Source organism: Abramis brama, assembly GCF_963993115.1.
Source record: "Abramis brama genome assembly, chromosome: 22".
NCBI classification, from domain to species: domain Eukaryota; kingdom Metazoa; phylum Chordata; class Actinopteri; order Cypriniformes; family Leuciscidae; genus Abramis; species Abramis brama.
In genome coordinates, this window is record NC_139984.1 from 20,833,263 (window position 1) to 20,847,396 (window position 14,134).

The 14,134-nt window shown below is 37.6% G+C and overlaps 1 protein-coding gene across 1 annotated transcript in view; it reads right to left on the reverse strand.

Moving 5' to 3' along the window:
- fignl2 (fidgetin like 2) overlaps positions 1-10,155 on the reverse strand; it is a 58,529-nt gene extending 48,374 nt beyond the window's left edge. The window contains exons 1-2 of the mRNA XM_084099783.1: positions 10,145-10,155; positions 8,794-8,941 (exon numbers count right to left, since the gene is read on the reverse strand). The gene's annotated coding sequence lies outside the window, so the exon portion shown is untranslated. The remainder of the gene's footprint in view (positions 1-8,793; positions 8,942-10,144) is intronic.
- Positions 10,156-14,134: the final 3,979 nt, after the last annotated feature.

The following is a 14,134-nucleotide window of genomic DNA, read 5'->3' on the forward strand; positions in this document are numbered from 1 at the left end:
TAAGCCCTATTCAGATAGTAATTGTTTATCATGTGGATGAAAGGTAATTTCAACATTTACATTGGCTTGTTTGTGAAATGCTGGAAACCGTTTACAAGAATAATATTACGTCACCACACGTCTATAGCGAATATATAACAGGAATGCAACAACAATTTTAAATATTTTTTTATATACATAACATTGCACGACTCATTTTAATAGGTCGACCAAGTCGGGTCAAATGATAATAAGGGCTGCCGTTAACTTCTATTTTCCACATTTAACATCCATCATTAGGAGAGAAACAAGTAAATTAAAATAAACACATTATTTTGGAACAATAAAATAATTTTCACAGACAACTAGAATGAGAGAGCTCCCTGACCTTTTGAGTTTCTCAAGTTGACTCTTCATCTGATTACCAGTGGTCAGAAAGGACTGCTGTGTTTATGAGATTTCCTAACATAACTCTGAATACAGAGCATGGATAGACTGACCCTGAATGGCATCCACACCATTGGGCCTGTGAAAGGGGGAGGGACCAGGGGGTCATCACAGGTGTTGTGGGTACTTTTTATTATGAAGCTGTGGCTGTGCAGATGTTATAAAGCGTAATTGCTTTTGGGCGAGCACAGCTGTGGCAGCTTCAACTGTTAACCACATCTCAATGCCTCTAATATCAAGGTTATCCATTTACTGCAATTCCTCCTATTGAGCCAGCAATATAAATCTGTAGCGCTCTCCTCACATTTAGCATTTGTTTACAGAGAGCGGACTTTATTATAAGCTTACTGTGTCAAGCAGTACTGTGATATCATGTAGAAAATCTGAAATATGGACTTGCTAAACCCACAGGCTGTGTTTGAATACTGAGGAAAGTCACCTGCTGATCTACTGTTTCATTGGCTCCCATTCCAGTGCTCCAGTTCCTATTTAAACCCATAAGCTATACTGGATACGGACACCCAAGCTAGACCGACTGCTCGTGTTGTCTTACTTTCTCTGGTTTCGGTTTCAGTTTCAGCAGTAGTCCACTTCATTCAAATCCCTCCTCTGTCTAAACTGGAGCGACACAATGCACTGTGTCTGGAATGAGGTCATGTGCTTGTCTAAATGTAGAGGTACACTGATATTCACTGTTATATAAGTGGGGTTCTGTAGTCAATGTGGATGTTTCTTATCTGACATCCATCAGCTGTAACACTCATGTCGATCATGAATTCAAAATGTAAAACTGATCTGGGGATTAAGTATACTTGGCACATAGTTAATCCAAATAAGCTGTGCAAAGATAATGATACTGATATGCATCGTTGTGTAAAACTAAACCACATGCCCATTCAAAACTCACTGCCATGATGCTAGGTGGTCTGATATTGCAAAAGTGTTCGGGGTGATTACAGTTGGGTGAAATAAATGTAAAAATACATCTGAAAATATCTATTGTTGCCTCTAAATATCTAACCCTAAGTATATAGACAATAGCAATTGCGCCACCAATAACAGTTACAAACAAACACGTTTCATTTCTTGTTTTTGATAATCTGTGCAACATTTTTGCACAGTTATAAGAACATGAACGTATGGTAAAAACATTTCAGCTTATGTCTGTTCTTTGCTTCACCTTCACAGCTAATGGAGGCCACAGCCGTGTCAGGACATGCAGCAGACGGGCTGTCTGATAGTGAACACGGGCCCAAAGGGAAGTATGAACCAGTCATACAAGTCTAGAATGTGAAATCTTTCTGTCACTCTCTCTCTCTTTCTGTATCTCATTTTCTTTGTTTTTCTCTCTGCCCCTTTTTCTTCCTCTCTGACAATCCCTCTCTCCTACAAAGCCAACATTTCTCCACTCACTCCTTCCTTCCCTCCATCCCAGAGAGAGATAAGACAGAGTGAAGTCTTGCTGACAGGCCCTGTTAAATATTTATCCTGGTGTGAAGAGAAAAGTGAGAAGAATGTTTTCTACATGTGCTTCTGTGGGTCTGCCTGTGCTCACTCAGGTTCTCTTTCTTATGTTTCTTTATCTTTTTGTTTTTACACACTTCTATACTCATGCTTGTGTCACTTAAAAGAGAAAGATTCATGAGTAAAACGAGTAAAATACTTAATCTGCATGTCTGCATGTCTTACTGACTTATCAAATCTCATTTTAAACTTTCAGGCAATTCAATGCTGAATTTCAGTTTTGCATGTTAAGAAAAGATACACTGATGTGTCAGACGCCAATATTTATTGGCCGACTTTTGATCAATTTAAAACCATTGGCCTATCAACTATAGCATGAATAACAGATAAAATAATTAAATACGTGCTAAAACAAAATTAAATCCGTCAAAAATAGAGCAGGGCGTGACAATACGGACTGCCTGGTGCCAATGTGAACGACGCTCAGGAGTCAGGACAATTGACAAAACTGTCACTGTCCCGATCAGGCCAGTGCTGCATCTTCACAAAATCATTTGCACGCATTAAGCCTTGCCAATTGAAATTTTCAAGCGCAAGACGTGAAAGAGAACTCAATTCTACTCACGGTGTGAGAAATCGCTCTGGACTAAACTACTTTTGTAACTTTAAGTATTTTTCTAACTGAATTCTACTAGATGTACCTGAAAAGCACTGTTTATTTCATATTCATCTTTGTTCTGTTGTATTTATGCATTTATGTTGGCCTGTTGAATGTTAAATGTATCCAATTAATGTTCAATATAAATGATTTGATTATGCAGCAATAAGCTTGTATACCTTAATGCATGCATTTTTTTAACTTGTCACATGATTCACAAAGCTCTTGCATGTCTGACTTCTAAAAAACACCATCAACCACACCCTCCTTCACACCAGAAGTAAAAGTGTTCGTCAGAATCACTCCATTTCTCTTCTTTGCTTGCTTTGTTTTTCGCCTTTTAAAACATGAAAAACATGCGCTCTGATTTAAACAAACACACACAGATGGGCCACTGTTGTTACAGTGTGAGTGTTAGCCCTGGGCCACATGAACCAGCAACGCTGTACACAGATGCCACCTTTCCTGTGATCCACATCCCATTAAAGGAAGTCAGGCTGGTGCCCCAATCAACAGATCACCTTTTCAAAAGTGTCTTTGTTCCCTGAGCCACAACAGCTGGGAACAATTAACTGCCAGTACACAGCAGTAAGGGTTGCCAGTCAGTGTATTATAGTCCCTATCCAAGCATGGGAGCCTCAACGTCCATGCTGAAGCAGTAAATCAATCTACCTCAGTTAACTCCAAACTTCTGAAATCTTAAAGAAGTATTAATTCATTAGCAGACACACCTGTGTGGCTCACCTCGCAATTTGTTTGGCTTTAGATTACATTTCAGACAAATTGGACGTAAGGAACAAAAGTTTTCTGGGACTTTTCCAAAGTCCTTGAATGCGAAACCCAAAAGCCTTTCTTGAAGTTTTCCCCTTGAAAAGCCTTACGGCTGACAGCAATAAAAACATCGCAGTCTGACTTAAATCAATGGTGGACAGTCTTGAACCCCTTAAGTCCTTAAGAAAGGGAGGCCGGCTGAGAAATCAATTTGCAATTTACATGAGCGGCAGTGTGTTGAAAACAGGCTAAAAGCTACAGCTGAGAAGGGCCGGTGGTAATTAGAGGCCTCTCACTACAAACGCTGCTGGATTGGCCAATCAATGGTGCTCGGGACAGTTCTGGCTATCTGCAAGACTGTCGCTCACATGCATGTGGTGGTCAATAAGCTGAAAGTTATCAACCAAGGAGAAACGACTACAGTTGAGTGTGTGAAAGCTTGTCTATAATGAGACTTCCCATGGAGAGAAATAGGGTGGAAGACAGAAAGTGACAGTGAGTGAGCGAGAGAGAGAGAGAGAGAGAGAGAGAGAGAGAGAGAGAGAGAGAGAGAGAGAGAGAGAGAGAGAGAGAGAGAGAGAGAGAGAGAGAGAGAGAGAGAGAGAGAGAGAGAGAGAGAGAATACTCTGGATGTGAAAAGATAAAGGATTTTAAAAAAATGGTAGGAGAATCTAAAAGCAGAATCAAAATACTGTCATTTGAAAATTCACAATTCTAAATGTAATCTAGACCTTTAGAAATAAAGTAAAAAAAAATTACTGAATAATTTGAAAAGCAGAATCAATTTTCTAAATGTCATTTACATATTTATTCTAATACTATATATATATTTAATTAAAAATGTAAAACTACATTTCGAAAGTGCTAAGTAATTCTATGATGCTGCCATGATTTCTTCTCTTTCTCAAAAAGTTCAGAGACACAAATGCATATCCCTGCATGTATGGAGCAGTGGAGCTTAAGGGAGCTTCTCAGATTTTGCTTTCTTTTTCAGGAATAAAAAAGAAAGGCTGGCAGAAAAGGAGCAGATTTAAATGGTTAAATGCTGGAAAAAAAAGCAACGAGGGGACAAAAGGACCATTGTGATATGCAGAAGTCTCCCCGGAAAGGAGAGAGAGGAAAGAAAGGCACCACTCGCCGGTTCCCTCTCTCCATTGTGAGTGGACGGGGTGCAGCCACGCATGACAGATGTCCTGCCCATTGTCCCCCATCAGCCTCCTCTCTGCCTCCTGGCCCTACTGGAATTCCAAGGTTCTGCGTGCGTGAGAGTGTGCGCCTATGCATGAGCGTGTGAGTCAAAGCGTGTTGCCTTGAGTCCGCGTGGAGCCGTGTGTGAGTGTAAGGGGGGTGTTGAATAGGGGCTCCAAAGTCAGAAGTGCCAAAGTTAGCTAAACTACTCAATACAGCTCCCACGGTCCTGTCACTCAAATGCACAAGCACACACGAGAACGTGCAGCGGCGCACTTTCACAGACTTAATGCGCACACAAATCAAAAGGCTTCATCGCAGACTCTGATGAAGACATCTACATACTGATAAAAGCTATTACACACTTCACTACAATAACAATCACCTGAATTACCAGTAATAACAGATATTCTTGCTTCGTAAAAACCACGCTACAACACTTTTTCTCCATTTTCACTAGCTATATTTAACTAAAATTAAATGTGCCCTAAAGATACCATACACTAGTGGCATCATCACATAGCAAACAAAACAAGAAAAACCCTTCCTGAATCTTTTGAGTTTTTTGTTTCAATAAATTAATCAAGGATGCGTTAAACTGATCAAAAGTGACAGTAAAGACTTTTACAATGTTACAAAACATTTCTATTTTACATTAATTCTGTTCTTTTGAACTTTCTAGTCATCAAAGAATCCTGTACACAAATCCTGCATCTCAGTTTCCACAAAAATGTTAAGCAGCACAATAATAATAAATATTTCTTGCGCAGCAAATCAGCATATTACACTGATTTCTGAAGGATCATGTGACACTGAAGATTGGAGTTATGATGCTGAAAATTCAGCTTTGACATCACAGGAAAAATTACATTTTAAAATAAATTTAAATAGAAAACTGTTATTTTAAATGTTAATCTATCACTATCACTGCATCATTAGGAAAAAAAAAACATTAAAAAAAAATCTTACCAACCCCACATTTTTGAATGGTTGAGTGAAAAGTGAAAATAGCTGATCAAAACCATGAATGTAATTTAAAGCTAAGTGTGTATTTTCTTTCACCTATCACAGTTTAATATGCAGTGACAACTATTTGTGGGACGATTTCCCTGAAAACTGTAAACAATGTGGACCTGTGGTGTTAATTACTACTGTGCTAACAAGGATTACACATTCAGCAGTGACTGTTAAGTTTAACTGCCCACTACAGCATCCAAGATCATGTGTTCTGATCACGTGCTGCGGACCTCGAAAGAGACAAAGACTAATGGACGGAACAAAGACAGGTCACACAAACATCCTTTAAGACATGTCACAGACATTCTCAGAAGATCACTACCTCATGACTTAAGGAGGCACATTAATACTATAAACTAGTAATTAAAAAACAGGATATTATTTTTAAAAAAAATGCTGTTCAGTAGTACAGATTTTGTCATTTCTTGTAGTCTTTCTCACTTGACTTGCAGGGAGGAAAGTGTACAATTCATGATGAATTATTGGAAAACTTCACCTCTATTGATTTCAGATCAATAGATCAATGAGTGGGGGCCATTGCCAGCCCACATGCATCTCTAATATTTGTTAAGGACCCTGGCTGTTTGTTGGCTCTTGTAATGTACTAGTAAACATTCTGTAGGGTGTTTTTAGGCGGATGAACTAAATATAATACATTAGGTACAATATGGTACAAAAGAAAAGAAAAGAAAAAGAAAGAAAAAAATATTACAATTTAAAATAACCATTTTCTATTTTAATATGTTTTAAATGTATTTGTTTTCCTGTGATGATAAAGCTGAATCAGCATCATTACTCTAGTATTCAGTGTCACATAATCCTTCAGAAATCATTATAATATGCTGCTTTAGTGCTCAAAAAACATTTCGTCTTACTATATATATATATATACACACACACACACACACACAATGGGGAAACTCGAAAAATTAAGATAACGTGCAAAAGTTAATTTATTTCAGTAATTCCACTTAAAAGGAGAAACTAATATATTATATAGAAAATGACATGCAAAGTGAGATATTTCAAGCCTTTATTTGTAATAATCTTAGTTTATGAAAACCCCAAATTCAAAATCTCAGAAATTTTGAAAATGTTCATAAGCTGTAAGCCATAATCATCAAAATTATAACAAATAAAGGCTTGAAATCTCACTTTGCATGTCATTTTCTATATATTAGTTTCACCTTTTAAGTTGAACTTTTGCACGATATTCTAATTTTTTGAGTTTCACCTATATATATATAAAAATGTTTTTGTTTTTTTTATCTCACTGATGTCACAAATAACCCTCAAATCCAAACTGACACATACAAATTTTGTACAGTAAACCCCTTCGCAGGCTGCTGACCCCGTGAGCCCTGGCATGCGCTTGTGTCTGTGCGCATGTGCCCGTGCATGTGTGTTTAAATGAATGCATGTAAACGTTTAGCCCTGTGCGCAGCGCACCATGCCTCCCAGCACGGGCTTAGGTGACCCCAGTCAAAATCAATCAGCCTAGCACAATGGGACGAGGAGCACAGGGAAAAAGCTTGGGTCAGTGACGCGTTTAATTCTCCAGCCATATTGTCATTGTTCCAGCAGATCAGCCTTTTCTTCACGGGCACGTAAGCCGGGTACTTTTGCCCCTTTGCCGTGCTGCAATTATGAGTGCTCTTCAATGCATGAGACACTGAGATGAGTGGATTAACTATGTGGGGGAAATAAATCTAATCTGCCATCCACGGCCTTGAAAATCTAATCACTATTAGGAACATGTATTGCAAGCAGCCACTTTAATGGAGGTGGTAATTGGTATCAATTTTATTCAGCATGTCAACAAAGAAATATATTTCCAGGAAGATGGGTTATAATTAAACTTTTTGTTCAACTTTATAAACTAAGTGACTTCTGAACTGAAAACCTACAGGTTTGTAAGAGCATTTGTGTAGATAATGTATGTACTCTCTCATATAGAATATACAACATGTAAAGCATTTGCTAAGCACAGCTAGTTCAGAGCTACAATGCTAACATGCTAGGAGGAGGGTTAAAGTAGAAGTGTGAAAGCCTGTCATTCTGGTCCCTAGATAAGCTTTATCAGTGGTCCACAAAGTTCTACAGCAATCGCCACACCTTTTCTCTTACTCATGAGGCATTTACCAAAACAGGTTTTTCCTGAAATGTCCAGCACAAACTGTAGAGGTAATATGGTTTTGAATAGTTGCTGAATGAGCTGTATAGCAGTTTATTGTAATTGAAGCTATAGAATATTGTTGCCTTTGCCACCTGTCAAAAAGATAATTTACTACACAGGAGAAACTCTAAACGTAAATGCTAATAAATACTAAAATCCAGGTTCTACACTGCAGCACACATAAAGTATGTTTACATGCACAATTATAATCAAGCCACTGTCCAAATATATATGACAAAACGCATAGAATTCTGTCCGATTAATGCGTATATACAGTAGCCTATGCTGGTTTAAGCCAAATGTAACCAGCAGTTCTCAATCTTTTTGATTTCTGGACCCCTGTTGTCAAAGACAATTTGAAGGCACCCAAAATATTCAAACTTTTTTTATTTTCATAAACTAGGAGTGGAACAATATTTATATTTATTTATTTTAATAATTAAACTCCAGAAAATTCCAGACCTTTCAATAACAATGTTCTACAGCATTTACACTTTTTATTACTTCAAGTTGATCGTTTCTGGGTTTTTTTACTCTATAGCAATTTATCAGCCATTTCTACCCAATAAAATATATTAGAGCTTGAGATAACTAGAAAAAAATACATTTTAAACATTTATATAACGTTTTAAGATTTTATTCATTTCCAATGATTTCCTCATAAATTCATAAAAATGACAGCTGTTAAGGGGGCAAAAAAATAAATAAAAAAGAAATATGATGGTGGCGTGCATCTTAATTTTTAGCTATTTTAGCTTATTTTAGTGGTTGGTTTGTCTATTTTAATTATGTCAACATACAGTGGTAGAGGTAAGAAGTAGCAGGGAAAGAGAAGGTGAGGGAGCATGTAGGAAGCCATTAAAACTGACAGGTAAGGTGGCAGTGATGAGCTTCAGTGTCCTTGATCACACAGACCTTCACCTACGAGCATCACTGAACTAGACATCAGGTTCGCTGTCACAGCGATTCTGATATAATACTAGTAGAAATGGCTGAGAGACTCAGTCTTCACTTATAACATCACGTTTCCAACACAACTTAAACTGCCCAATGTAAAACAGCAACAAAAGAGATTTACTTTTGTTTTACTCACTTAAGCATGAGACTGTGACTCTTAGAGTTTCATTGTTTCACATTTGATTGTAGTCCCCTCCAACACTCCACTGGGTCAAGTGATGGGTCATGGGTTAACAGGATTTCAGCTCAGAAGGGTGTGCAGTGTCTCCTCTCGCAGGCTGAATCTGTACACAGGAAGTCACAAATGGCCTTCATTTCACATGCATTTCAAAAGATGGTCTCTAATACTGGCATGAATGAGATACACAAAAGCAGTGTTACAAGTTATTTTTAGCAGGCGCAGCCATTTGTAACTTGAATGTGCGAGGCTTCTGGTTTCATTCCTTTCTAGTTATTTTTAGCTGTACAAAACAACTCATTATGCTGCTTGACATTGGAATTTTTTTAATGTATTGTCGTAATTATAAACACCGGTTTGTCGTGCAAATAGTTTTACTGTTTACTGCACTTTGTTTATACTTAGTTATTTACCTACAGTGGCTTACGTAATGGAAGTATCACACATTCACAGAAAATAGCTTACTTCAGCGTTGCAAAATAAGGTGGATAGAACCCGTAGAAATCATAAGTTCAGTCAGGACCACTTTGAGAATGAAATTTATTGACAATCTTTGGATTTGCCGAGAGGCTTAGGCTCTAAGGTGCTCGAGCTGCCATACTAGACAGCTTGAGATACATCCTTGAGACTCAAATCCCCCAAGCCTTTTAATAACCAAATGCCCACTGGATGCGCACTTCAGAATCTCGCCATTAATAGTACTTTCCATCTACTGTTTTATGAATACTTTGAATTCAGGCATACTAATTGACTCACATACTGTATAGTTAGGAAACAGGCATATTCGAATGCAGGGAATGTCTTTCTTCTCCGAATCACTTCATTTCTGTCCCTAAGATGTGACCTTGGGATGCACTAGCTCTTCATTGAGGGGGCGGAGCTTTGTGAGTCTGTTCATTTGCCAGATCATTTGAACCTGAGACAATAGTTCAGCTGCTCATTGCATGTGGAATATGTGTCCCAAGCAACGTGGCCCCCACCCCGGCTAAATGAGTCAAGGCCTTTTTCTTTGCAAGCCAAAGCTTTGTCCGCATTTTATGATCTTGTTACAAGTCATTTTCATCTATCTGACCCCTTCAGTGGACCCCTGGACCACCATGCCTCCCCGTTTTTCAATAAATCCTTCTGCCTGATCCGAGCCAGAGATCATCGCCGTTTCATTTACACAATCCTACCCAAAGGTTTTCAACCGCTGAACCGGGGGAGAGAGCGAGAAGGGTGAAAGGTGAGAACGGAACAGGAGGAGATGACAGAAAAGGAAAGGGTGTGAGTTTAGGGAGGAAAGGAGGAGGAGATGTTAAAAGCAAACCTCGAGGTGCTGTTATGATAGGAGCCGTTCTCGCTAGGCCAGTGTGCGCGATGCTGTGCGTTCGCTGGACCGCAGGCTTCGGCAAGAAAGGGCCCCATTCAGCAGGCTTCACCCAGATGCTCACCTCAGCTCCACACTCCTCCAGGCTAGAGCAGGGGAGCGAAGAGGGGCCACCACAGGAAAAAGAGATTGGAATCTGATATCCCATCATTAACAGACCAAATAAATGGAGAAAAAAAGGCCCAGCTAAACTATTGACCTCAGTTACAGTGTTTATTGGCAGGAACATTAGCAACAAAGGTGTAATTAGCTCACAGCTCTGGCCATGAAACAGCATCTGGAGAGAAGCCAATGAAACTACTCTAGGCTCTAAAACATGTTTACTTGAAAAGAAGCCATATCTTTTTTCAGGGCTGTCTGAACACACAAAAGATTCAACAATAATGTTTTCTTTTGGACCAAAAATGGAAAACTGAAAAGGTTTGTTAATATTAAACATAATTGGGTCAATGACGCTCTATTTGTCTGAATATACAAATTAATTTTTAAATGCATTAAACTTGCAATTCATATATAAATTACAAGCTCATCATAGAAGAGGTTCATTTTTACTTTCTGGACTAAAATTCATTTTGAGCTTTTGGGGGTCAGAGTAAAAATTGTCAGGGTGATAATGTCCTGATGTCATCATAATGAAGAAAAAAAAAATGACATTCTTAAAGGTACACTTGCCCTCGAACGTTTAAATAACAAAACTCCATGCTTTTTGCAGAAAGAACATTGTTTTGGTTGTGATTCGGCTCTGCGTGACTGTGCGGATGAATATAACTTACTGCTAGTTCGCGGCACCGGTGTTAAGTTAGATGGAAAGGATGTTAAGATCATCTTAAGATGTTACTTTAGCTAAGTAATATCTACCAATAGACACTTGAAAATAAATTCCAGCACAGCGCTACAACAACCATAATAAAATGACCCAATAGATAATACTTTACAATAAACTCTGTTTGAGAGCTAACGTTACTAATGGCAATTTATTAATAAAATACCTTAGGCTACTCACCTGTTGAGTATTAAAAACGCCACTTCAAATCCCTGTTTCCCGAAAAGCCAGGCCAATGTTGATTCTCGTTTTATTGCGAGCTCTGTCAAGTTCTCTTTTTGTCAGTTTTTTTTTTTTTAAACGGATGATTCTCCAGACCAGAGATTCAAGATTTAACGTGTTCCTTGTCAACCTTTCTCGCTCGTTCGTTGTGACAACTAACCTAAGCCACTCCCACACCATACACTCCTTAAAGTGACAGGGGCATCTTTTCTCTATTTACAGATATGACGAAACACACATGGGCGAGTGACGTATCTTCGCAATTTCCCGCGAAAACCATCTCCTCAGGTTCAAAATATAAACACTTATAATAGGCTTACCATAGTGAATCAGGGTAAAAACACATTTTGGAAGAAGGATTGATGATGTATTCACTCATTATTTGAATTTTATTCATTTTGAATATACATTTTAAATATTGTTCATATTTTCAATACAAAAAATGAATTGAAAAGTCAATAGGTGTCAGGGTGTGGGCAGGCAGAAGAAGACGAGGAAGGCAGAAGGCTCCAATACAAAGTGTTTACTTACAAATACAACTTAAGCAATACAAATAGGCAGGATACACACACTGGTAATGATGTTACATAGACCAAAACTGACTGAACAGAGGGAACTAAATACAGACACTGATGAACATAAACCAGGTGACACAGATGAAAATGATTGACAAGACACAGGTGATGATAATGAACTAATGATGGTAGATATGGCAACGGATGAGTGGCGGGAAAACAAAAGACATGTGACTAACAAGGCTGAACAGAAACACAACAGTTACAATAGGTCACTTAATAAAAGGAAGTTTGGGTTGTGAAATGTCATGTAATGCAACTCCCCCAAAACCATAATGATTTATAAATTATATTTAAATATAAGGTTATATATTAAATTCATAATTGTTTCTGTTTAAATCTTTTTTTTATTCTTTTTTTTTTTTGCATTAAATAAAAGATTAAGTGTACACTATGTATTTAAGGTAAAAGAGAGAAAAAAAAATATTTTTTACTTGTTGGTTATACCGTTATACCACATGAGATTTTAAACTTAAACTTTACTTGTTGATAATGATATAAATGTTTTCAAAACCATATTAAATCAATGTGAATACAAAGACTATTCAAAAACTTGGAGTTTGGAAGCTAGATTTTTAAAAACATTTTCTTTTCTTTGTCATGTACACTCTTTATTGACCCAACAATGGAAAGTTGCTAATATATTAGAATAATGAAATAAATAACCACCAACCAAATAATGGTACTATAGACAACATCTGTCCAACATAGGATGCAAGTCTCAACCAAGAAGTTTTATCTTCTAAAGTAAACTTCTAAAGACACTGAAGAAGATTGAATTAGGAAAATAAAATATGGGCACAATTCAAACAGAATCGTCCCTTTCTGACCTCTTCAGATCAGCATACACGAGGAAAGGTGACATTGCTGTTTTATGATATCACAGGAATGAATGCATAAATCTGTATCCACTAGTCCACCTCTGACTTCTACTGAGTGACCGCTACATTGTGACCCCCACAGAACACACCATTCTTTCCCTATGCATTTTAAGGGCTGAGCTATGGGAATATATCAAACAGAAATAGTAATTTAGGCATCAGGTCCCTAGGGGACGGGTCAGGACGAGAGAGCACGGAGCAGAGTAGGACCTGTCCACACAGTCCTGAATAATACATGTAGTCTGCTTATTACAAATCTAGAAAGGACATCCAGGCGCCGCATGCTAATATTGCTATACCTCTCTCTCTCTCTCTCTCTCTCACACACACACACACACACACACACACACACACACACACACACACACACACACACACTATACACATAAATACAAAATAATACACAAACTCAATGTTGGTTTAACTTTAAATTAACCTAAAATTCTAGGTTAATTTAAATTCTAAATTACCTTAATTCTAGGTTAATATAAACCAACGATTGGGTTGGTGTATATGTGTATAGTGCACACCAAAAAAATAGCCTTATTTACTCTCCCTAATGTCATTCCAAAGTTATGACTCTTTGTTCAATGGAACACAAAAAGTCAATTTTCAATTCTTTAAAGGTTTCGAAACCAGCTGTGTGAAGATTGAAAAAAAGATCAGAGAAGTAAAAGTTATAACAATTTATCAGTTGATTATTTTTGAGTTGTCATTATTAAAGAACAGTGCTGCAAACTCCAAGACTCATTAAAACAGTGATTGTCAGGGATGGAGTGTGTTCATTTTAAATTAAGAAAGCCTTGGTGAGCAGCTGCAGCACTACTGAAGCGCTACCTCATCCAATAATGACTTTGACTTAGGTACTAGACACTGTAGGAAATGCACTGAATAACTCATGAGATTAATTAAACATCCATGACAATTTTCCATACACTTTCCAGTTCTAAATTTACAGTAATAACAGACTCATGAATTTGAATCAGCCATGCACTGTGGCTGGACAAATGGGAGAGAGAAGCATAGAGGATACACTATGCCATCATCTGATATTTTAATGAACTGCAACCATAACTCTAACATCTTACTCCTTAGTCATAAGTAATATAAAACATGGCTTATACAAAATAACCTGTTATACACCATTTAAATATTTTTTAAAATGAACCTTTTTAAAAATAAAAAGTTATTCCTTGTAGTAGTACTAAAATGGCATAGGCCTGAGTGTTATGGACTATTATCAGTTAAATATCGCCCCCTTGTGGGAGCTATTTCAGTATTACCAGAGATACAAAAAAAAATGTCCATTTTAATTTTTTAATCTTTTGACATGATTGTCAAAATAAAATGTTTGTCTTATAGTATTCCAAACATAAAATTCACGAGCTGTTGCCATGTTGATGTCATATCAGTCATAGGCGTGACAGGG